Source organism: Bombina bombina, chromosome 5, assembly GCF_027579735.1.
Source record: "Bombina bombina isolate aBomBom1 chromosome 5, aBomBom1.pri, whole genome shotgun sequence".
Classification (NCBI taxonomy): Eukaryota; Metazoa; Chordata; class Amphibia; order Anura; family Bombinatoridae; genus Bombina; species Bombina bombina.
This window is the reverse complement of record NC_069503.1, coordinates 401,236,336-401,263,880: the sequence shown is the minus strand read 5'-3', so window position 1 is coordinate 401,263,880 and position 27,545 is coordinate 401,236,336. Positions and strand designations below refer to the sequence as shown.

Here is a 27,545-nt window from a genome sequence, read left to right as displayed (position 1 = left end):
TCAAAATGCAAAACTCACTTCTTCCTCTGGCATTTTCCACTGTCCATTATGTGCTTTTGTAAATTATGTATTTATCAGCTCAAGATTGGCTGCATGCACACTGGTATCCAATCCAGTTTATATGGGAGTAATTAATGTAAGGAACACTCAGCTAGATTACGAGTTTTGAGCGCTATAGAGAAATTAACGAATGCCACAAAAGTTACGTTATTTCATTTCCTATAGCGCTGCTGTTACAAGTTCTCAAACATACGCCTTTGGCGTGCGATATGGTTGCATTAATCTCCATACCGCACACAATCATAGCTCTGCTGAGACGTGCTCGTGCACGATTTCCCCATAGGCATCAATGGGGAGAGCCGGCAAAAAAAAAAAAACTAACACCTGCGGAAACAAAAGTTTTGTAACGCAGCCCCATTGATATCTATGGGGGAATTAAAATACCGTTTAAACTTAACACCCTAACATAAACCCTATGTCTAAACACCCCTAATCTGCTGCCCCTGACATCACTGACCCCTATCTACAGTTATTAACCCCTAATCTGCCGCTCCCGATATCGCCACCACATAAATAAAATTATTAACCCCTAATCTGCCGCTCCAAAAATCGCCGCCACTATACTACATTTATTAACCCCTAAACCGCCAGCCCCCCACATCGCAACAAGCGAAATTAAAATATATTAGCCCCTAAACCTAACCCTAACGTAACCCTAACCCTAACATAACCCTAACCCTAACACCCCCTAACTTTAACATAATACAAATATAGCTAAATTAAATTTACAATTATTAACTAAATAAACCTATTAAGCCTTAAAACCGCCGAATGCCTATTTAAAACTAAATACATACTTACCTGTGAAATAAAACCTAAGCTAGCTACAATATAACTAATATTTACATTGTAGCTAGCTTAGGTTTTATTTTTATTTCACAGGTAAGTTTGTATTTATTTTAACTAGGTAGACTAGTTAGTAAATAGTTATTAACTATTTACTAACTACCTAGTTAAAATAAATACAAACTTACATGTGAAATAAAACCTAACCTGCCTTACACTAAAACCTAACATTACTAAAAATAAAAAAAACTACCATTACAAAAAAAACACCCCATAATAAAAACCCCTACTCTAGAATAAACTACCAAGGGCCCTTTTGGGGGGCCCTTTAAAGGGCCTTTTGTAGGGCATTGCCCTGAGATAACCAGCTCTTTTACTTTAAAAAGAATACAAACACCCCCTAACACTATACAAACCCCCACCCCCCAAACTACCAAGGGATCCGATTAGCCAATATTATTGAGCTCGCATTCTATTGGCTGATTGGAACAGCCAATATAATGTGAGCTCAATCCTAATGGCTGATTGCATCAGCCAATAGGAATTTTTCACCTTTAATTCCGATTGGCTGATAGAATTCTATCAGCCAATCAGAATTCAAGGGACGCTATCTTGGATGACGTCATTTAAAGGAACCCTCATTCTTCTTTAGTCGTCAGAAGAAGAGGATGCTCTGCGCCGGATGTCTTGAAGATGGACCTGCTCCGCGCCAGATGGATGAAGATAGAAGATGCCGTCTGGATGAAGTCTTCTCCCGGCTTCATTGAGGATGGATGTTCAGTCTTAAAAACTGTAAGTGGATCTTCGGGGGTTAGTGTTAGGTTTTTTTTAAGGGTTTATTGGGTGGGTTTTATTTTTAGGTTAGGGTTTGGGCAGCAATAGAGCTAAAGGCCCTTTTAAGAGCAATGCCCATCCAAATGCCTTTTTCAGGGCAATGGGTAGCTTAGGTTTTTTTTAGTTAGGATTTTATTTGGGGGGTTTGGTTGTGTGGGTGGTGGGTTTTACTGTTGGGGGGTTGTTTGTATTTTTTTTTACAGGTAAAAGAGCTGATTTCTTTGGGGCAATGCCCCTTTTACGGGCTATTGGTAGTTTATTTTAGGCTAGGGTTTTTTTTTATTTGGGGGGGCTTTTTTTATTTTGATAGGGCTATTAGATTAGGTGTAATTAGTTTAAATATCTGATCATTATTTTTTTTGGTGTAATTTAGTGTTTGTTTTTTGTAATTTAGGTAATTGTATTTAATTTATGTAATTTATTTAATTGTTGTGTATAATTAATTGTGTACAATTTACTAACTATTCTACCTAGTTAAAATAAATACAAACTTGCCTGTGAAATAAAAATAAAACCTAAGCTAGCTACAATGTAACTATTAGTTATATTGAAACAAAAAAATATGAGCAGCGAACTTTGCTCACAAACACAAAGTCCAGGTTTGTATAGTGTGCTAAGGGAGGCTGTCACCTTCGCGACATGCAGTGTTAACAGGTCCAAAATGTATATGTAGATCTTATTACCATCCCCTAATAAAACAAGGCAACGTATATCTTCTGTTATGTAGCGCTGACCATAAGCTTTATAAGCAGAGAAACGTTTTCACATAACTGTTTTAAAGCAGTGATTGTTGTGTAAGTCCAGTTGTTTACTTCCAGCCACAAAATAAGGATCACCGTTACTGTTATTTCCACACACACTGCCTGCTTCTGCAGTTGACAACAGGGAGGCAAATAAGGAACACAATTGCAGATTTTTTCCCAGATTATCCGCTTCTGCAGTTAACAACAGGGAGATTAGTATATCATACCCTCCTGTCAGCTACTGTGTAAGCTGCTAAGCAGATAGCGGTAGACATACTAGGAAGCTGCAAAGTCCTGAACTCCAATAAGCCGGATCAGTCAAGTAGTCATATAAAAAAATAACAGAATAACAGTGCCAATAGTGCAAATTCGTACTCACAGTACCGGGGATCTGTTGTTTGGTGATTCCGAGTAGTAATCCTCAATGCCGGGTGCATGACATGCAGCTTGATACCGGGAAAACACTGCTCAGCCTCTCACAATAGCACACTCCTCCTCCTCCAATCAATCAAAGTCAGCAGGGTCAGCTGGAACCCGAATCGGCCCGGAGAAGCCAGCGGAAGTGGAGTCCCAGTACTCCACAATGTAATATAATTACATATTTATCCCTTTCCTTGGATTAGCACTGGATACTCTTTTTTCTTATATTAGTTATATTGTAGCTAGCTTAGGGTTTATTTTATAGGTAAGTATTTAGTTTTAAATAGGATTTATTTAGGTAATGAAAGTAGGTTTTATTTAGATTTATTTTAATTATATTTAAGTTAGGGGGTGTTAGGGTTAGGGTTAGACTTAGGTTTAGGGGTTAATTTATTTAGTATAGTGGCAGCGACGTTGGGGGCAGCAGATTAGGGGTTAATAAATGTAGGTAGGTGGCGGCGATGTTAGGGACAGCAGATTAGGGGTTAATAATATTTAACTAGTATTTACAATGCAGGAGTGCGGCGGTTTAGGGGTTAATATGTTTATTATAGTTGCAGCGATGTCGGGAGCGGCAGATTAGGGGTTAATAATTTTATTTCAGTGTTTGCGATGCGAGAGGGCATCAGTTTAGGGGTTAATAGGTAGTTTATGGGTGTTAGTGTACCTTTTAACACTTTAGTTATGAGTTTTATGCTACAGCTTTGTAGAGTAAAACTCATAACTACTGACTTTAGAATGCGTTACGAATCTTGCGGGATAGGCTGTTCCGCTCACTTTTTGGCCTCCAAAAAAAAGCTTGTAAAACCGGCGCTATGGAAGTCCCATTGAAAAAAGACTTTACGAAAATTGCGTAAGTTAATTTGCGGTACGGCCAAAAAAGTGTGCGAGACAGCTGTACCTACAAGACTCGTAATAGCAGCGGTAGTGAAAAAGCAGCGTTATGAGCCTTAACGCTGCTTTTTTACTTATAACGCAAAACTCGTAATCTAGCCGATAGTTAATAAACAAAACATTTAAATGTATGTGCAATTCTCATAGTAACTGGTAAAAATGCGAAGTACTGAATAATAAAAAATGAATCGTTAAAAATGAATCACTAGTCAATCTAACCCTGTATCTTCACCCTAGTATTGAAAAGTGCTTGATACTAAGATGATATTGACATTGTAATCACAAAATCACCATATATCAGTATTGCTAGAGGACGACTATGTCTAGATTACTTAATTATTGTTAAAAGAGTGGATCACTAAAATGCAACGGCTAAAACAGGATAACTTGAAACCAAGAGAAATTGTAATTATACATTGAATGCGTGTGTGCATAGAAATGTTCCTAATGATTACACTTTAATTAATTATAAAAATCTGAAATACTAAGCACATTCATTATTGAAAACATAAAGGGGATATGATGAATGCTATAGGTATGCACCTAATAATTATAATTCCAGTGACGTAAAGAGGGCAAGTCTATCTGTTATTCAGTGGTGCACATAATAAATTAAATGACTAGATAAAGACAATGGGACTCTTCCTAATTCATTTATACAGATTCTAAAATCTGTATGTGAAGATTACATGTGTGTGGAAGAACTGGAAAGGTAAAGAGATGTTACATGAATGCTTGAAGATCCAGCTCAATATTGAGTCCGTTGGGGTGCATGGAATCCAGTTGGTATATCCAGAATGTCTCTTTGCGGTGTAAGGCCAGGAGTCTGTTAGTAAATGTATTTGGTGGTAACCAATCTATGACCTTAACTCTCAAACTCTCCGAGTTAGAGTTGTGGTGGACTCGAAAGTGTTACAATAGGCTGTGTGTTATCACCAGATATTCATGGTAGTTACTTCTTATGATCTGTTTCTAAGCTATTTGTGCAGATGTTTACCATTCAGAGCACCATAGCATTATAAAATAGTTTTTTTACACTAAAAGACTTTGATGCACTTTTTATTAGTTTTTAGACAAAGTAACACTATTACTAAGTGTCCTTGGTTAGTAGATCACTGACCACAGGTTTTGCTTGGTGGAGTATTCATTTAGTTTTCATATTAGACTCAATATTGTTTCTCCTTTCTGAACTAACCATTCTCTGGATAAGTTCTCACACTCTTTTGTTAGACCAATAGCCCTTCATTAATATACTTGAATATAATCTCACCAGACCTACAATATGAGCAATCTTAGTTTTGAAGATTGTCAGAATAGACACACTAGACAGCGGGCACATGATCTCCTAGTACATACTGAGGGAGATACCACAAGTGATCCTAACGATATTGATATCAATCCTATTGACCTGTTTAGAGAACTTGAAAAACTTAAATAATGATACCAAGGACTGGCAAGATTTAGTACTGTTAGATAATTATGTAGTACACAACATAATTCCAAGGGGCCTTTGACTTTATAAACGACCAGTGTTTGAGTTAGAGGAGGTAGAATTTACTACTGAATGGGATAAAGCCTTCCATGATTGCTCTATGACACTAATAAAAATATTGATTAGGTATAGAGAACACTGGAAAGAATCAAAAACTCACTAGACTGTCTATTACCCAAGATTCAGACTTTTGAATCCAATGAAGGATTTAAGAAATTGAACAAGAACATCCAAGAAAGAAACACTAAGTATGGGGCAGAGTTAAAGCGGGCTAAACAAAAGAAATTACGTAGAGATAACAAAGATTACAAGAATGATATACATGTATAATAAAAAAGAAAAGATTAATGAAATTACTAATGAAGTGGAAGAAACAAACCCCAAAATAAACACAGAAGAATCAGTAAGACACTCTCACACTGATAGTTATAGACCACAACAGCCTGTTCAAAAATGGTTCAATAAGAACAAAAAAAGGCAACTCAAGGGGGTCCACACAATACACAAGGCAGTTCACATTATGATCGTAATAATTACCAGCAGCATGTCAATCATCAGCAACATAATAGTAATTATTCATATCGTGATAATTATCGTCATCACGATTCCAACAAATCATGGATACCAAAGGAACATATGAATCAGTAGCACACAAACCCAAATACTCCAAATATGAGGTTATAAAGGGGAACCAAACCCCACGATACAAATCATAATTTGATACTAATTAAAATTCCAGTGATGTACAGAGAGCAAGTCTATCTAACTATTACTGAGTGGTACACATAATAAATTAAGTGACTAGATAACGACAACAGGACTCTTCCTAATTCATTTATACAGATTCTAAAATCTGTACGTGAAGATTACATGTGTGTGGAAATTGTGAGCCCCTTTGTTATGTTATTCACATGTTCATTAAACCTAGTTTGTATCTGTCTTTAAATCCTGCCTATGTAGATAAGGTGGCAGCTGCATGTTAATAGATATACCACATAAGTGGTGCTACATAGGCATTTAAATTTTATCTTAAATTCTTTAGATCCATCAGAGGTGTGAAAATGATCTCCTTTGGCTATGTAACTACACATGCCACATCTCGCTACCCCACACCTATAAGTTTCAGGTTTTTGTTGTAACCAACTCTTAGTTTTTGCATGATTGTGTTTGTTTGTATTACGTAATTTAGTGGGGGCAAGAATATTCTTTAAATCCCTGTTCTTCCTAAAAGTGACTAGGGGTTTATTATCCAATGAGTCTCCTAAAATTGGGTCTGCTTTGAGTATTCCCCAATGTCCCTTTAAAATATTTTGAATGTCTCTACTTCCCTGGTTGTATGTTGTAATAAATCTTACATTGTTATTACCATGTGTTCTAAGAATGTTTTCTTTGGTTTCAATAGTGTCTCCCTATTCATATCATGTACTCTCTTCTTAGCTCCTGCTATAGTGTCAAGATCATATCCCTTTTCTAAGAATCTTTGATCTAACAAAAGAGCCTCCGATTGATAATGTGTCTCAATAGTGCAGTTTCTCTTAATCCTCTAATATTGGCTAAGAGGGATGTTGGTTTTCCATCTGGGGAGATGGCCACTCTTGGCATTAAGGAACCCATTTTTATCTGTTGTTTTACGGTAATTTCTACCTGCTACTTTGTTAGGTTCATCTATGAATAATATGAGATTGAGAAATTCCATTTGTCTATTATCTATTTTTGAGACAAAATTGAGATTGTGATCATTATTATTCATACGTTGTATAAAGCCCTCACCCTCTAGTTTAGATCCATTCCACATTATTGCAATATTGTCTATGTATCTGTAATATTTGATTAGCTTACAAGAAAAAGGGTTAATGTTACAAATGTATTGTTCTTCAAAATTGTGCATCTATATGTTTGCATAGGATGGGGCAAAAGTTGTCCCTATCGCTGTGCCTTTTACCTGTTTGAAAAATTCTCATTCAAAAGTAAAATACTTATGATGTAAAATGAATTCTATACCTGTGAGGATGAAATCAAGTTGAATCTGGGACATGTCCCCCTTATCCAATGTTTTCCGGATGGCCTCTATTCCCAACCTGTGTGGAATGCATGTGTATAATGAATATACGTCACATGTTATCCATTTGTAATTCTCCTGCCATTCAAGACCCTCAAACATGTATATAGTGTGCATTGTATCTTGGAGATAGGCCTTAATGGTTTTCATATACTGTATATAGAAAGGTTATTAGTGAGGGAACCTATGCCCGAAATGATGGGCCTCCTGGGAAGTTTAGTTAGGGACTTGTGCAGTTTTGGTAAATGATAATAAGTTGGAATAGTGGGGTGATTTTCCATTAAAAAATTGAATTAATCTGAATTCAGGATAATATAGTTTTTAGCATCTTTCAATATGGAATTCAATTTTTTTTTATATTTTGTAGTGGGGTCAAAGTGAAGTCTTTTGTATGTATTGGCATCATTAAGGATATTATTTGCTTCTTCTAGATAATCTAGACAATGTTGAATAACACCCGTTCCCCCCAACCCCTTCCCCCTTATCCGCTGCTCTAATGACAATATTCCTATTATCTTGTACTCTCTTTAAGGTTCGTCTCTTGTCTAAGGATAAATTATCATTATATTTAGTGATCCACTGTTTATCTTTTTTCTCCCAAAGATTAGTGAGGTATTTACACACTAGTTTATTAAACGTGGTGATGAATTCACCTTGTGCCGAATAGGGTTAAAAGGAGGATTTCTTTTAAAGTGACTTTGTTCTATGTTAGAAGAAGGGTCATGTAAGGAAAGATCTACTAAATCCCCCAATGAATCCTCCTCAATATTGTGGGGATCTTGATCCCTGGGATTTGTACCCGTATCTAGACTATTCAGTACTCTGATTACTTGGTAGTCTACACTGTTTAGAAGTGGTTGTGTGGACCAATGGTTTGAGGAGAGCTTTTAATAAAGTATCTCTTTAGAGTTAAATTCCTTATATATTTCTGAATGTTGATATAGGTTTGAAATTTATCTGGGGCAGACCTAGGTGCAAAATTTAGGCCCTTGGCAAGTAATTTTATCTCACTGTCCCCTAAACTGACACTGGAAAGGTTAAAAATATTCCCTTTAACTCTTTCTATCTCATCCTTTTTGTGTCTAAATTGTTGGACCTTTCGCCCCCCCTTTTCATCCCCGCTTCACCTTCTTTTTCCTGGTGTTATTCGTAGATTCCTATTTGTGGAATCTTCTACTTTTTTTAGATTCCGATGTCTCCCCAAGAATGGGACTGCAAGGTCTAAAAAATGAAGTTGATGATTGCCGCCACTAGGTTTCTCCCTATTCATATTATTTTTTGTATTGTGAGTATACTGATTCCTCTTAGGTTTAGCTCCTTGTGTATTCTAATTGTTACTATTATGCCTCAAATCTATTATGAGTTCTTATGTTTGGTGCTTGTGTTTGGTACGTATCCCTAGGTCTGTTGTGGCAAACAAATGGTGGAGTGAAAAAATTAGGTTTGTCTCACCAAGATTTGTATTGTGGGGTTTGGTTCCCCTTTATAACCCTCATATTTGGAGTATGTGGGTTTGTGTGGTACTGATTCATATGTTCCTTTGGTATCCATGATTTGTTGGAATCATGATGACGATAATTATCATGATATGAACAATTATGTTTATGTTGCCGATGATTGACATGCTGCTGGTAATTATTATGATCATAATGTGAACTGCCTTGTGAATTGTGAGGACCCCACTTGAGTTGCCTTTTTTTTGTTTTTATTGAACCATTTTTAAGCAGGCTGTTGTGGTCTATAACTATCAGTGTGAGAGTGTATTACTGTTTCTTCTGTGTTTAGTTTGGGTTATGTTTCCTCCACTTCATTAGTAATTTCATTAATCTTTTCTTTTTTATTATACGTGTATATTCTATCATTCTTGTAATCTTCTTTACCTCTACGTAATTACTTCTGTTTAGCCCGCTTTAACTCTGCCCCATACTTAGTGTTCCTTTCTTGGATGTTCTCGTTCAATTTCTTAAATCCTTCATTAGATTCAAAAGTCTGAATTGTGGGTAATAGACAGTCTAGTAAGTTTTTTTATTTTTTTCCAGTTTGTGTTCTCTATACCTAATCAATATCTTTATTAGTGTCATAGAGCAATCATGGAAGGCTTTATCCCATTCAATAGTAAATTCTACCTCCTCTAACTCTGGTCATTTATACAGTCTAAGGCCCCTGGGAGTTATGTTGTGTACTACATAATTATTTAACAGTACTAAATCTTGCCATTCCTTGGTATCATTATTTAAAAGTTTTTCAAGTTCTCTAAACAGGTCAATAGGATTGATATCAATATGGTTAGGATCGCTTGTGGTATCTCCCTCAGTATGTACTAGGAGATCATGTGCTCGCTGTCTATTGTGTCTTTTCTCACAATCCCCAAAACTAAGATTACTCATATTGTAGGTCTGGTGAAATTATATTCAAGTATATTAAAGTATATTAATGAAGGGCTATTGGTGTAACAAAAGAGTGTGAGAGCTTATCCAGAGAATGGTTAGTTCAGAAAGGAGAAACAATATTGAGTCTAATATGAAAACTAACCGCTAGATTTAGAGTTCTGCGGCCAAAGGGGTGCATTAGCTACGCATGTTTTTTTCCCCCCGTTCAGCTCCTAACTCAGCCCCATTGTTTCCTATGGGGAAACACTTCCTATGTCTGCACCTAACACCCTAACATGTACCCCGAGTCTAAACACCCCTAATCTTACACTTATTAACCCCTAATCTGCCACCCCCGTTATCGCTGACCCCTGCATATTATTATTAACCCCTAATCTATCGCTCCGTACACCGCCGCAACCTACATTATCCCTATGTACCCCTAATCTGCCCCCCCCCCCAACGTCGCCGCTACCTACCTACACTTATTAACCCCTAATCTGCCGACCGGACCTCGCCGCTACTATAATAAATTTATTAACCCCTAATCCGCCTCACTAACCCTATAATAAATAGTATTAACCCCTAATCTGCCCTCCCTAACATCACCGACACCTAACTTCAAGTATTAACCCCTTATCTGCCGACCGGACCTCACCGCTACTCTAATAAATTTATTAACCCCTAAAGCTAAGTCTAACCCTAACACTAACACCCCCCTAAGTTAAATATAATTATTATCTAACAAAATAAATTAACTCTTATTAAATAAATTATTCCTATTTAAAGCTAAATACTTACCTGTAAAATGAACCCTAATATAGCTACAATATAAATAATAATTATATTGTAGCTATTTTTGGATTAATATTTATTTTACAGGCAACTTTGTATTTATTTTAACCAGGTACAATAGCTATTAAATAGTTAATAACTAATTAATAGTTACCTAGTTAAAATAATTACAAAATTACCTGTAAAATAAATCCTAACCTAAATTACAATTAAACCTAACACTACACTATCAATAAATTAATTAAATAAACTACCTACAATTATCTACAATTAAACCTAACACTACACTATCAATAAATAAATTAAATACAAATAAATACACTAACTAAAGTACAAAAAATAAAAAAAGAACTAAGTTACAAAAAATAAAAAAAGATCTAAGTTACAAAAAATAAAAAAATATTTACAAACATTATAAGAATATTACAACAATTTTAAGCTAATTACATCTACTCTAAGCCCCCTAATAAAATAACAAAGCCCCCCAAAATAAAAAAATGCCCTACCCTATTCTAAAATAAAAATAGAAAAGCTCTTTTATCTTACCAGCCCTTAAAAGGGCCTTTTGCGGGGGACGGCCCCAAAAAATTCAGCTCTTTTGCCTGGAAAAAAAAAAACATACAATACCCCCCCAACATTACAACCCACCACCCACATACCCCTTTCTAACCCAAACCCCCCTTAAATAAACCTAACACTAAGCCCCTGAAGATCTTCCTACCTTGTCTTCACCACGCCAGGTATCACCGATCGGTCCAGAGGAGGCTCCGAAGTCTTCATCTAAGCCCAAGCGGGGGATGAAGAGGTCCATCATCGGGCTGAAGTCTTGATCCAAGCGGCGGCTGAAGAGGTCCATCATCGGGCTGAAGTCTTGATCCAAGCAGCAGCTGAAGAGATCCATCATCGGGCTGAAGTCTTCTATCAAGCGGCATCTTCAATCTTCTTTCTTCCGGATCCATCTTCATCCCGCCGACGCGGAACATCCATCCTGCCCGACGACTTCCCAACGAATGACGGTTCCTTTAAATGACGTCATCCAAGATGGCGTCCCTCGAATTCCGATTGGATTATAGGATTCTATCAGCCAATTGGAATTAAGGTAGGAAAATTCTGATTGGCTGATGGAATCAGCCAATCAGATTGAGCTCGCATTCTATTGGCTGTTCCGATCAGCCAATAGAATGTGAGCTCAATCTGATTGGCTGATTGGATCAGCCAATCGGATTGAACTTGAATCTGAATGGCTGATTCCATCAGCCAATCAGAATCTTCCTACCTTAATTCCGATTGGCTGATCGGAATTCGAGGGACGCCATCTTGGATGACGTCATTTAAAGGAACCGTCATTCGTCGGGAAGTCGTCGGGCAAGATGGATGTTCCGCGTCAGCGGGATGAAGATGCATCCGGAAGAAAGAAGATTGAAGATGCCGCTTGATAGAAGACTTCAGCCCAATGATGGATCTCTTCAGCCGCCGCTTGGATCAAGACTTCAGCCCGATGATGGACCTCTTCAGCCGCCACTTGGATCAAGACTTCAGCCCGATGATGGACCTCTTCAGCCCGATGATGGACTTCTTCAGCCCCCGCTTGGGCTTGGATGAAGATTTCGGACCCTCTTCTGGACGGATCGGTGATACCCGGCGTGGTGAAGATAAGGTAGGGAGATCTTCAGGGGCTTAGTGTTAGGTTTATTTAAGGGGGGTTTGGGTTAGATTAGGGGTATGTAAGTGGTGGGTTGTAATGTTGGGGGGGGTATTGTATGTTTTTTTTCCAGGCAAAAGAGCTGAATTCTTTGGGGCATGCCCCGCAAAAGGCCCTTTTAAGGGCTGGTAAGGTAAAAGAGCTTTTCTATTTTTATTTTAGAATAGGGTAGGGCATTTTTTTATTTTGGGGGGCTTTGTTATTTTATTAGGGGGATTAGAGTAGGTGTAATTAGCTTAAAATTGTTGTAATATTTTTTAAATGTTTGTAAATATTTTTTTATTTTTTGTAACTTAGTTCTTTTTTTATTTTTTGTAACTTAGTTCTTTTTTTATTTTTTGTACTTTAGTTAGTGTATTTATTTGTATTTAATTTATTTATTGATAGTGTAGTGTTAGGTTTAATTGTAGATAATTGTAGGTAGTTTATTTAAATAATTTATTGATAGTGTAGTGTTAGGTTTAATTGTAACTTAGGTTAGGATTTATTTTACAGGTAATTTTGAAATTATTTTAACTAGGTAGCTATTAAATAGTTAATAACTATTTAATAGCTATTGTACCTGGTTAAAATAAATACAAAGTTGCCTGTAAAATAAATATTTTCCTAAAATAGCTACAATATAACTATTATTTATATTGTAGCTATATTAGGGTTTATTTTACAGGTAAGTATTTAGCTTTAAATAGGATTAATTTATTTAATAAGAGTTAATTTATTTCATTAGATAAAAATTATATTTAACTTAGGGGGGTGTTAGTGTTAGGGTTAGACTTAGCTTTAGGGGTTAATAAATTTATTATAGTAGCGGCGAGGTCCGGTCGGCAGATTAGGGGTTAATACTTGAAGTTAGGTGTCGGTGATGTTAGGGAGGGCAGATTAGGGGTTAATACTATTTATTATAGGGTTATTGAGGCGGGAGTGAGGCGGATTAGGGGTTAATAACTTTATTATAGTAGCGGTGAGGTCCGGTCGGCAGATTAGGGGTTAATAATTGTAGGTAGGTGGCGGTGACGTTGGGGGCGGCAGATTAGGGGTTAATAAATATTATGTATGTGTCGGCGGAGTTAGGGGCAGCAGATTAGGGGTACATAGGGATAACGTAGGTTGCGGCGGTGTGCGGTCGGCAGATTAGGGGTTAAAAAATTTTATTAGAGTGGCGGTGATGTGGGGGGGCCTCGGTTTAGGGGTACATAGGTAGTTTATGGGTGTTAGTGTACTTTAGAGCACAGTAATTAAGAGCTTTAGGAACCGGCGTTAGCCCAGAAAGCTCTTAACTCCTGGCTTTTTGCTGCGGCTGGAGTCTTGTCATTAGATTTCTAACACTCACTTCAGCCAAGACTCTAAATACCGGCGTTAGAAAGATCCCATTGAAAAGATAGGATACGCAATTGACGTAAGGGGATCTGCGGTATGGAAAAGTCGGGGCTGAAAAGTGAGCGTTAGACCCTTTCCTGACTGACTCTAAATACCAGCGGTAGCCCAAAACCAGAGTTAGGAGCCCCTAATGCTGGTTTTGACGGCTAACGCCAAACTCTAAATCTAGGCGTATATGAATACTCCACCAAGCAGATCCTGTTGTCAGTGATCTACTAACCAAGGACACTTAGTAATAGTGTTACTTTGTCTAAAAACTTATAAAAAATGCATCAAAGTCTTTTAGTGTAAAAAGCTATTCTATAATGCTATGGTGCTCTGAATGGCAAACATCTGCACAAATATCTGCACAAATAGCTTAGAAACAGATCATAAAACGTAACTATCATGAATATCTGGTGATAACACACAGCCTATCGGAACTCTAACCCGGAGAGTTTGAGAATTAAGGTCATAGATTAGTTACCACCAAATAAATTTACTAACAGGCTCCTGGCCTTACACTGCAAAGAGACATTATGGATATACCTGAATGTATAAACTGTATTCCATGCACCCCAAGGGACTCAATATTGAGCTGGATCTTGAAGCATTCATGTAACATCTCTTTACCTTTCCAGTTCTTCCACATAAATGTAATCTTCACGTACAGATTTTAAAATCTGTATAAATTAATTAGGAAGAGTCCCATTGTCTTTATCTAGTCATTTAATTTATTATGTGCATCACTCAGTAACAGATAGATAGACTTGCTCTCTGTGCGTTACTGGAATTATAATTAGCAGGTGCATACCTATAGCATTTACCATATCCTCTTTACGTTTTCAATAATGAATGTGCTTAGTATTTCGGATTTTTATAATTAATTTTTATAATTAATTTTAATTGTACACTATTAAAATCATTAGGATCATATCTATGCACACACGCATTCAATGTATACCTACAATTTCTCTTGGTTTCAAGTTATCCTGTTTTAGCCATTGCATTTTAGTGATCCACTCTTTAAACAATAATTAAGTAATCTAGACATAGTCGTCCTCTAGCAATACTGATATATGTTGATTTTGTGATTACAATGTTGATATCATTTTAGTATCAAGCACTTTTCAATACTAGGGTGAAGATACAGGGTTAGATTGACTAATGATTAATTTTTAATGATTCATTTTTTATTATTCAATATTACGCATTTTTACCAGTTACTATGAGAATTGCACATACATTTAAATGTTTTGTTTATTAACATTGCATACATAATTCTTTTGTATTTTTGTATGTATTTTTTGCATATATTGATTCCTGTTCTTACTTGTATGTGTATGTTTGTTTCTTTGTAACAATGGCTCTCTTTCCGATTGAAACTATCACTTACCAATCAGTGCTAAAGGAGGAGTGGTCTGCATTTAGATTGGTGACTACTTTACACCATAGAGACAGTGGTCCTTTTAAATAGCCAGTAGGGCAAATCATTATCACACTTCTCTTGACAAAGTCCGATTGGATACGGACAAAACGCGCGTTGAGAATATTTACCTTATTATCGGTCCAGCTGATCAGGCTCTGCATAGCACACTCTTCCAGGCTCGGTTACTTACGCTGTGGTGGGAGAAAAACTACGAAGAACCTACAAAATCCAGCACGGACCTAAGTGATTTTATCCATACCATGATGAAATGGTTTTAATGCTATTACTGTTTTTATTTTTTGTAAGTTGCCATTTGGAGTGTGCTTACTTTATGTATAATAAATAACCTGCACCTGAATCAGGTTGCGCTTATTTCCTTTTTTCTATATCCATAAAAATCTAAAAGATACAAAAAAATACCAAAAATACCTTAATTAAAAATGCCCCTATACAAAAGCCCACCCCCGCACACTGTGCACTGTAGGAAACTTGTACAATAATATTACCAAGAATAGTACCACCACAACCCCTCCTGCGATTAAACTCTTCCTCCGTTATTAAGCCATAAAAAGCCAAAACCATCCATAAGAAAGAAAATTCCATGTGCTACCCTGCCAATACACATTGCTGGAAAACAAAAACAAATTACTTTAAAAATAATACCTAACAAATTTCTCTAAACAAAAAAATCCCCTATAAAAAAGCACCTCAAAAAAACTATGCGTAAAAAGTCCCATAACACAAAATCATCCATAAAAATAAAAAAATACCAAAAACCCCCACAAAAAACCTTAATTAAAAATGCCCCTATACAAAAGCCCCCCTCGCACAAAAAAAAAAGGAAAACTACACCTAAAAAGTCCCCCTAGATATTTTGGAGCCTGTTTATGGTTTTTCAGTGCATTGTTGTAGTTTTTAGGGGGCTTTCTTTCGGCTAGATTACGAGTTGTGCGTTAAGGTTAAAAAGCAGCGTTAACAGGTCATAACACTGCTTTTTTACGCCCGCTGCTATTACGAGTCTTGCAGGTATAGGTGTACCGCACACTTTGTTGGCCTTACCGCAAAACTACTTACGTAAAGTTCGTAAAGCCTTTTTTCTATGGGTCTTCCATAGTGCTGGTATTATGAGTTTGTCCTGGGAGGCCAAAAAGTGAGCGGTACAGCCTCTACCAACAAGATTCGTAACGTATTTTAAAGTCAGTTGTTATGAGTTTTACACTACAACGCCGTAGCATAAAACTCATAACTAAAGTGCTAAAAAGTACACTAACACCAATAAACTACCTATTAACCCCTAAACTGAGGCCCTCCTGCATCGCAAACACTAAAATAAAATTATTAACCCCCTAATCTGCCGCTCCGGACATCGCCACCACTATAATAAACATATTACCTCCTAAACCGCCACACTCCCACCTCGCAAACACTAGTTAAATATTATTATTAACCCCTAATCTGCTGTCCCTAACATTGCCGCCACCTTCATTATACTTATTAACCCCTAATCCTCGGCTCTGGACATCGCCGCCACCTACATTATATTTATTAACCCCTAATCTGCTGCCCCAACATCGCCGCCACCTACCTACATTTATTAACCCCTAATCTGCCGTCCCCAACGTCGCCGCCACTATTCTAAATTTATTAACCCTTTAAACCTAAGTCTAACCCTAACACCCCCTAACTTAAATATAATTTAAATAAATCTAAATACAAATTCCTATCATTAACTAAATTATTCCTATTTAAAACTAAATACTTACCTATACAATAAACCCTAAGCTAGCTACAATATAACTAATAGTTACATTGTAGCTAGCTTAGGGTTTATTTTTATTTTACAGGCAAGTTTGTATTTATTTTAACTAGGTAGAAGAGTTATTAAATAGTTATTAACTATTTAATAACTACCTAGCTAAATTAAATACAAATGTACCTGTAAAATAAAACCTAACCTAAGTTACATTAACACCTAACACTACAATTAAATAAATTCCCTACATTAAATACAATTAAATAAATTAAATAAAATTAAATAAATTACAAAAAACAAACAAACACTAAATTACAGAAGATAAAAAAACAAATTACAGATCTTTAAACTAATTACACCTAATCTAATAGTCCTAACAAAATAAAAAAGCCCCCCAAAATTAAAAAAAAAACCCTAGCCTAAACTAAACTACCAATAACCCTTAAAAGGGCCTTTTGCGGGGCTTTGCCCCAAAGAAATCATCTCTTTTACCTGTAAAAAAATATATAAACACCCCCACCAACAGTAAAAGCCACCACCCACACAACCAACCCCCCAAATAAAAGCCTAACTAAAAAAACCTAAGCTCCCCATTGCCCTGAAAAGGGCATTTGGAGGGGCATTGCCCTTAAAAGGGCATTTAGCTCTATTGCTGCCCAAAGCCCTAACCTAAAAAATAAACCCACCCAATACACCCTTAAAAAATCCTAACACTAACCCCCGAAGATTCACTTACCTCTTCATCCAAGAGGCAAGATGTCCTCAACGAAGCCGGCAGAAGTGGTCTTTCAGACGGCATCTTCTATCTTCATCCTTCCGACGCGGAGCAGCTCCATCTTCAAGACATCCGGCGCGGAGCATCCTCTTCAAACAACGTCTTCTTTGGAATGAATATCTCTTTAAGTGACGTCATCCAAGATGGCGTCCCTTAGATTCCGTTTGGGTGATAGAATTCTATCAGCCAATCAGAATTAAGGTAGAAAAAATCCTATTGGCTGATGCAATCAACCAATAGGATTGAACTTCAATCCTATTGGCTGATCCAATCAGCCAATAGGATTGAGCTCACATTCTATTGGCTGATTGGAACAGCCAATAGAATGCCAGCTCAATCCTATTGGCTGATTGCATCAGCCAATAGGATTTTTACAACCTTAATTCCGATTGGCTGATAGAATTCTATCAGCCAATCGGAATCTAAGGGACACCATCTCGGTTACAACATGGCTGCAGCTACTGTCTTTTAAACACTATGGGCAAAATTACAAGTCGCGCTGCAAGTCAGTTGCAAAAACACAATAGATATATCTATTTATAGCAGATATGTATATGAATGAATATATATATATATATATATATATAAATATGTAGAATTTAATTGTAGGGACAGGGAGAGGGTGTAGTCCAGTGTTATAATCTATACACAAATGGTTAAAATTATTTACCTTATTCAAAGGATTATTGATGCAGACCCTCAAAATTACTTTTAACCTTTAAAAAAGAGAGATAAATGAAAGAGGTATGATTAAACCTCTTTCCTTAAGTAAGGGAAATCAGCACTCAATGGGCGTCTTGTTCTTAACCTATAAATCCACATTGCCTCTTTTTGTAGCAGAATTTGATCAATATTACTAAAATTCTTCTACAAAAAAGGCACGGTGGATTTGTAGGTTAAGAACAAGACGCCCATTGGGCCTCAATGATAAAAAGGACTTTGCCAGTTTTTTATAATGATTCAGAAAAAATGTCTATGTTGAAAATGTATGTAATAAGGTTGAATTACTATTAATGTATCGATTTATATTGATATGATGAAAAGTGGGGTATGTACATATGCCTTTCAGAACCAAATAGGATTAGGCTAGTAATTGATACTTAATGTTTAAATGTGTAAATATATTGTTAGTAAATGTCCCTTTAAGTGATGCCTGAGAGTTGGGTTTAAGGTGTATAAATAAAGACACATAGGTGTCTAGTAATACAGCCCTGATGAGGCCCCAGCTCAATGATTTCAAAGGGGTGAAACATACATGGTGTTGGCTTGCTAAGATCCTCATCCTAATTAGGAGCTGAGGAAGGCAGCCCCCACATGCTAAAATAGCCTTTAAAGCAAACAAAGAAAAATTGGACTTTGAAATACTATTGAAACTCCCCCCAGATTTAGGGTGACCATATTGCTGCTTTAAAAGGAGGTGGGTGGGCGGCCATCAATGTCGGGTTGCGCATCAGTGGTGGGGCAGGACCACATATGTGGCCCCGGCAGGCACGCACAGAGGCGGGCGTGTGCACGGGGGCGTGATCGGGTGGGAACCGCTACACTATGAAACATTTTTTTACACAAAGTGGGAGAGAGGAGGGAGGGAATTTTGATCTAAGAGATCTGCGAGGGGTGGGGGTTGTTTATTAAGGGGAGGAAGATACATTACAGAAAAATATAGAAAAAAACAAAAAAATAACAATTTTATGGAAAACTGGATACTAGCAGACAGCTGCCAGTACCCAAGATGGTGCACAGTAAGGTAGAGGGGGAGAGTTAGAGAGCTGTTTGGGGGGGATCAGGGAGGTTGGGGGCTAAGGGGGATCCTACAGCAGAATATGTAAATGTGGAAAAAAAATTAAAAGATACCTTTTATTTTAGTACTGCAGACTTTCTGCCAGTACTTAAGATGGCAGGAACAATTGTGGGGTAGGGGAGGAAATAGAGCTGTTTGGGAAGGATTGGGGGTGGGATGTTTTAGGTGGGAGGCTGATCTCTACACTAAAGCTAAAATTAACCCTGCAAGCTCCCTACAAGCTACCTAATTAACCCCTTCACTGCTGGGCATAATACAAGTTTGGTGTACAGCGGCATTTAGCAGCCTTCTAATTGCCAGAAAGCAACGCCAAAGCCATATATGTCTGCTATTTCTGAACAAAGGGGATGCCAGAGAAGCATTTACAACCATTTGTGCCATAATTGCACAAGCTGTTTGTAAATAATTTCAGTGAGAAACCTAAAGTTTGTGAAAAAGTAAACGATTTTTTTTATTTGATCGCATTTGGCGGTGAAATGGTGGCATGAAATATACCAAAATGGGCCTAGATCAATACTTTGGGTTGTCTACTACACTACACTAAAGCTAAAATTAACCCTACAAGCTCCCTAATTAACCCCTTCACTGCTGGGCATAATACACATCTGGTGCGCAGCTGCATTTAGCGGCCTTCTAATTACCAAAAAGCAACACCAAAGCCATATAAGTCTGCTATTTCTGAACAAAGGGGATCCCAGAGAAGCATTTACAACCATTTGTGCCATAATTGCACAAGCTGTTTGTAAATAATTTCAGTGAGAAACCTAAAGTTTGTGAAAAAATTTGTGAAAAAGAGAACGATTTTTTTATTTGATCGCATTTGGCAGTGAAATGGTAGCATGAAATATACTAAAATGGGCCCCTTAACTACTGGGCATTATACACGTGCGGTGCGCAGCAGCATTTAGGGGCCTTCTAATTACCAAAAATCAACGTCAAAGCCATACGAGTCTGCTATTTCTGAACAAAGGGGATCCCAGAGAAGCATTTACAAACATTTGTGCCATAATTTCACAAGCTGTTTGTAAATAATGTCAGTGAGAACTCTAAAGTTTGTGAAAAAATTTGTGAAAAAGAGAACGATTTTTTTATTTGATCGCATTTGGCGGTGAAATGGTGGCATGAAATATACCAAAATGGGCCTAGAGCAATACTTTGTGTTGTCTTCTAAAAAAAATACATACATGTCAAGATATATTCAGGGATTCCAGACAGATATCAGTATTCCAATGTAACTATCGCTAATTTTGAAAAAAAGTGGGTTGGAAATAGCAAAGTGCTACTTGTATTTATTGCCCTATAACTTGCAAAAAAAGCAAAGAACATGCAAACATTGGGTAATTCTGAACTCAAGGCAAAATTTAGAAACTATTTAGCATGGGTGTTTTTGGTGGTGTTAGATGTGTAACAGATTTTTGGGGTCAAAGTTAGAAAAAGTGTGTGTTTTTTCATTTTTTTCATCATATTTTATAATTTTGTTATAGTAAATTATAAGATATGATCTAAATAATGGTATCTTTAGAAAGTCCATTTAATGGCGAGAAAAACGGTATATAATATGTGTGGGTACAGTAAATGATTAAGAGGAAAATTACAGCTAAACACAAACACAGCAGAAATGTAAAAATAGCCTTGGTCCCCAACGGTCAGAAAATGGAAAAGTGCTGTGGTTCAACAGCCCTGAAAACAGCCCTGACATATGTATTTTTCATATGTGTCCCTTTTTAAAGCGGCAATATGGTCACCCTACCCGGATTGCATCGCATGTCTGCTTGGAAACACTACACCTGGTTGCAGTGAGCAGAAGGCGGAGACATCAGACCTGGAAAGACCTGCATGTGTGAGAAGCAGGGAGACTGTTTATCATGAGAGCAGAGATTTTTAGAGATTTAAGCTTCTGATGATCTGAGTAACCGCTAACGAATTCTACCGATCTGGTAAGAGGAGGTTAGCAGATGCAGCTTGACCTTAAGAGCAGTTGTGTACTGCGGTCACTGGTTGCACTTTGTAAGCCTGCAAGCAAAGTTTGTAACAGCCCATAGGAAACAACATGTCAGAGTGTGTTAAACAGCTCTGATTAATGATAAAGCATTTAAGGGAGCTGTGGAATTGGCTCGATACAGTTTGATTATAACTGCTATGTTTTGTTAAAACACACAATATGGACAATCCCAATATACTTTATATACTGTATGTTATCTTTTTGGATGATGAACTAACCTTCCTCCATAACTGAGGTTAACAATCCGGTATGAGCAATGGACGATATGTGCGAATATCGCTTTGAAAATCCCTCTGAGATATCGTTAAATGTGTATCTGATTGTAAATGTGATATTTATAGTTAAACATATCTCTATACACATAAATGCATGTTTCTCTATGTATTTGTATGTATGTCAATGTAAAATCCCTGCGTCTGCTTTTTTTTTCTAACACCCAAGATCTCGTCTCTTTGAGACCTTATAACTTTTGTGTGCAATATTTTATTTAAATATTTTTTCTTAGACAGTGTTACTATGAGTGTAACTTTACTTTATAATGTATTTTTGAAGTGTTTCATGATATTTTTATGTTGCGCAAAACTGTTAACTACAGCTCTTGGCGTGGAAGGGTTTGTTGCATAATAGGGTCGCAATTTTTCAAAACTTGTAATAACCGAACAATAGAAATTAATTGTGAAAACACCACATTGCACGCGGAAAACTCATAACGCGTGACTTGTAATCTTGCCCTGACACTTTATACTTATTTTATATCTGAGTGCAATGCTAGTGCAGAGCTTGAGCTGAAATTTATGCATATCACATTCCTGGTACTTAAAGGGACAGTAAAATCAAAATGATGCTTTTATGATTTAAATCAGTGATGTGCCTTAATAGGAGGTGTGTGTAATTACACTTTATTTAAAAAAAACAAAAAACATTTTTTAAAGTTTTTATATATTATTTTTTTTGTATCCCAATGTACCCCCCCCAGCCCCCCGCTGCAGCTGACACCATGCAGAAGAAAAAAACTTAACATAGTCATCCATCAAGATTCCATATTGTGCAAAAAAGGAGAGTCTGTGAGCCGTTCAGCTCCCCCTCCTTTGCACAATATGGAAGTGTTACAGCTTTGAAGAGCAGGCCCACTAGAGACTGCCACCCAGTGGCGCTTTACGCGTGGCCCATACAGCTCAATAGAGGCTATGTCTATTGGTAGCAGTGCTGACCTATGAGCTGTAAAATATTTTATAAAAGATTACTGACTTCAAATGAAGAATGCAGCATGGGGAGAGCAGCAGACAAGGAAAGAGTTTAGTCAGGGTTGGATGGATTACCCTACCAGTAAGTGTGACACTGACCAGTTACTCTCTGCTGCTAGCAGCACATTAAATAAGAAAGAGAAATAGAGAGAGTAAGAGTGAGATAAAGAGAGAGAGAAAGAGAGAGAGAAAAAGAGAGAGAGTGAGAGTGAGTGAGTGAGTGAGAGAGAGAGAGAGAGAGAGAGAAAGAAAGAAAGAGAGAGAAAGAGAGTGAGAGAAAGAGAGAGTGAGAGAAAGAGATAGTGAGAGAAATAGAGTGAGAGATAGAGAGAGTGAGAGAAAGAAAGACTGAGAGTGTGAGAGAGTGAGAGAAAGAGGAGAGAGAGAGAGAGAGAAGAGAGAGAGCGCGAGTGAGATAGAGAAAGAGAGAGAGAGAGAGAGAGAGAGAGAGAGAGGGGAAGAAAGAGAGAGGGAGAGAGAGAAAGAGAGAGAGAGAGAGAGAGAAAGAGAAAGAGAGAGGGAGAGGGAGAGAGAAAGAGAGAGAGAGGGAGAGAAAGAGGAGAGAGAGAAAGAGGAGTGAGAGAGGAGGGAGAGAGTGAGAGAGAAAGAGGAGAAAGAGAGAAAGAGTAAGAGAAAGATAGAGAGTAAGAGAAAGAAAGAGAGTGGGAGAAAGAAAGAGAGTGGGAGAGAGAAAGAGAGAGAAAAAGAGGAGAGAGAGCAAGAGAGAGAGAGAGAGAGAGAGAAAGAGAAAGAAAAAGAAGAGAGAGAGAAAGAAAGAGAGATAGATAAAGAGAGAGATAGAAAGAGAGTGAGAGAGATAAAGAGAGAGAGAGAAAGAGAGAAAGATATATAGAGAGAGGAAGAGAGAGAGAAAGAGAGAGAATTAATGAATAAATATATGTGTATATATATATATATATATATACATACACACACACACACACACACACACGATTTGTGTGTTTCTCTGGAGTATCATAGCCAATGCCTCGCTAGTCTTTGACCTCACCGCACGTCACTGATTTAAATAGATGGAACATTCCAATTTACTTCCTTCCTTTCAAATTGTGCACAGTCCTTTAATGTGCACATTTTGATGGGCAACAAATTCTAGGACTCAAATGACTCACATGATACAGGGAACAGGGAAAGGAAACTTTAAAATGTGTCAGAAAAATATCTACAGCTCATTTAATTCAGAGTAAGTATTATTGCATTATCTATCTATTTATCTATACAGTATCACACAAAAGTGAGTACACCCCTCACATTTTTGTAAATATTTTATTATATCTTTTCATGTGACAACACTGAAGAAATGACACTTTGCTACAATGTAAAGTAGTGATTGTACAGCCTGTATATCAATGTAAATGTGCTGTCCCCTCAGAATAACTCAACACACAGCCATTAATGTCTAAACCGTTGGCAACAAAAGTGAGTACACCCCTGGGGCCCGATCCGATATGCAGCGTCGCCTGCAAAAGCCGGCGACGCCGAAATTTGCGCTGGTATATTTCTGCCTTCGCCCGTAGTTTTTTGGGCCATAGAAAGGTATACCAAACCAGCGCAGTTTGGTATCCAATATACAGCGTAAGGACTTACGTGGCGAAAATGGAGAAATCTTACTCCATTTTCACCTCGCCACAAAATGCAGCCGTAGTAAGCCTTACGCTGTCTATTGTAGCCCGTAACTCCCTAAACTACCTGCAAAATAAATCTAACATCTTACGCATGCGCAATGTCTATCTACCTGTCAACTGCGATCCCCCGCCGCAATCCCTAATAAAGTATTTAACCCCTAAACCGCCGCACACGGACCCCGCCGCCACCTACATTAAAAGTATAACCCCCTAATGTGATCCCCCTACACCGTCGCCAGCTACATTACATACCCCCTAATGTGAGCCCTCTACACCGCCGCCATCTACCTTACCTACCCCCTAATGTGAGCCCCTTACACCGCCGCCATCTACCTTACCTACCCCCTAATGTGAGCCCCTTACACTGCCGCCATCTACCTTACCTACCCCCTAATGTGAGCCCCTTACACCGCCGCCATCTACCTTACCTACCCCCTAATGTGAGTCCCTTACACTGCCGCCATCTACCTTACCTACCCCCTAATGTGAGTCCCTTACACCGCCGCCATCTACCTTACCTACCCCCTAAAGTGAGCCCCTACCCCGCCGCCATCTACCTTACCTACCCCTTAAAGTGAGCCCCTTACACCGCCGCCATCTATTTTAAAAATATTAACCCCTAATTTAATCCCCCTACACCGCCGCCAATCGGATTGAGCTTGAATCTGATTGGCTGATTCAATCAGCCAATCAGATTTTTCTACCTTAATTCCGTTTGGCTGATAGAATCCTATCAGCCAATCGGAATTCGACGAACGCCATCTTGGATGACGTCATTTAAAGGTACCTCATTCCTCATTTAGTCTTCGTGCCGGATGGATGCTCCGCGGCGGAGGAGCGAAGAAAGAAGATTGAAGATGACGCTTTGCTTGAAGATATCGCCGGATGGAAGAAGACTTCACTGCCGCTTGATTGAAGACATCGCCCGGATGGAAGAAGACTTCTCTGCCGCTTGATTGGACATCGCCCGGATCGGATGAAGAGTTCTGCCCGGCTGGGTGAAGACAAGGTAGGGAGATCTTCAGGGGGGTAGTGTTAGGTTTTTTTAAGGGGGGTTTGGGTGGGGTTAGAATAGGGGTATGTGGGGGGTGGTATTGTGGGTTTTTTACAGGCAAAAGAGCTGTTTTCTTTGGGGCATGCCCCGCAAAAGGCCCTTTTAAGGGCTGGTAAGGTAAAAGAGCTGTAAACTTTTTTAATTTAGAATAGGGTAGGGAAATTTTTTTATTTTGGGGGGCTTTATTATTTTATTAGGGGGCTTAGAATAGGTGTAATTAGCTTAAAAATCTTGTAATATTTTTTTTATTTTTTGCAATTTAGTGTTTGTTTTTGTAATTTAGTTTAGTTTATTTTATTGTATTTTAGTTTAGATATTTGTAGTTTATTTAATTTATTGATAGTGTAGGTGTATTTGTAACTTGGGTTAGGATTTATTTTACAGGTAAATTGGTAATTATTTTAACTAGGTAGCTATTAAATAGTTATTAACTATTTAATAGCTATTGTACCTAGTTAAAATAAATACCAAGTTACCTGTAAAATAAATATAAACCCTAAAATAGCTACAATGTAATTATTAATTACATTGTAGCTATCTTAGGGTTTATTTTATAGGTAAGTATTTAGATTTAAATAGGAATATTTTAATTAATAATATTAATTAGATTTATTTTAATAAGAATTTAGTTAGGGATGTTAGAGTTAGATAGGGTTATTATACTTAATATATATATAATATATAATAACGATATTAACTATATTAACCCTAATATAATTAGGGTTAATATAGTTAATATATATAATATAATAACTATATTAACTATATTAACCCTAATATAATTGGGTTAATATAGTTAATATAGCTGGCGGCGGTGTAGGGGGATTAAATTAGGGGTTAATATTTTTAAAATAAATGGCGGCGGTGTAAGGGGCTCACTTTAGGGCGTAGGTAAGGTAGATGGCGGCGGTGTAAGGGGCTCACATTAGGGGGTAGGTAAGGTAGATGGCGGCGGTGTAAGGAGCTCACATTAGGGGGTAGGTAAGGTAGATGGCGGCGGTGTAAGGGGCTCACATTAGGGGGTAGTTAAGGTAGATGGCCGCGGTGTAAGGGGCTCACATTAGGGGGTAGGTAAGGTAGATGGCGGCGGTGTAAGGGGCTCACATTAGGGGGTAGGTAAGGTAGATGGCGGCGGTGTAAGGGGCTCACATTAGGGGGTAGTTAAGGTAGATGGCCGCGGTGTAAGGGGCTCACATTAGGGGGTAGGTAAGGTAGATGGCGGCGGTGTAAGGGGCTCACATTAGGGGGTAGGTAAGGTAGATGGCGGCGGTGTAAGGGGCTCACATTAGGGGGTATGTAAGGTAGATTGCGGCGGGGTAGGGACTCACATTATGGGGTTATAGATTTAATATAGCTGGCGGCGGGGTCCGGGAGCGGTGGTTTAGGGGTTAATACATTTTTTATTGTTAGGATAGTGAGGGGGGATAGCGGATAGAGGGTTAGACGTGTCGGGCTATGTTTGGGAGGCGTGTTAGACAGTACCAGTGATTTAATAACTTTAGTCAGGTTTTGTAGGCGCCGGCAGTTTCTAAAGTGCAGTAAGTCACTGGTGACTCCAGAAATTTGTGCTTACGCAGATTTCTGGACATCGCTGGTTTGTCAGACTTACGGCACTTTAGCCTCTGACGGCGCCGTATATGGGATAGCTCGAGTTGCGAGCTGAAACTATGGGCGGCAGGGGTTCCCTCGCTTGCGCCACAAACTACGATCTTTATCAGATCGTGCCCCTGTTATACAGGCTTTACACTCACTACTTTATATTGTAGCAAAGTGTCATTTCTTCAGTGTTGTCACATGAAAAGATATTATAAAATATTTACAAAAATGTGAGGGGTGTACTCACTTTTGTGGGACACTGTGTATGTGTGTGTATGTATATATATATATATATATATATACTGTGTGTGTGCGTTCCATAATTACGGCAAAAAAAACCCAAAGAATATTCTGAATGGACCGTAGACTCTGCATCTCCTCGTATGCCGGTCAAAGTGATGTCTGTGTGATACTACACATATTTTGCCATCATACATGTCCTGTTACTGTGGGACTTCCCAACCATAGTGCCTGGTTTATTTAGTTCCTAATGGACAGGAGTCAACATTATGTAGAATATAGAATGCAATTATATACCTCCCAGATTCCAATATGTATGGCTCCATCTGAAATAAAGGTGACTTCCATTATAGTAGGAAATAGTGGGCATTTTAGGAACCCTGCTAGCAGATCAATTCCGCAGGACCAGAGTCCCCACCTGCTATATCGAGTAGATTGACGACCTCCAAGGATGTTGCTGATACACTCATACCAATTTGCTCCACACTAATTAATTTGCAC

General features: G+C 37.9%; 1 long non-coding RNA gene across 1 annotated transcript in view; it reads left to right on the top strand.

Annotated features, from left to right (window-relative positions):
• The window catches only part of LOC128659354 (uncharacterized), a 114,602-nt gene that overhangs the window by 44,799 nt on the left and 42,258 nt on the right, over positions 1 to 27,545 (top strand). The window lies entirely within an intron of this gene.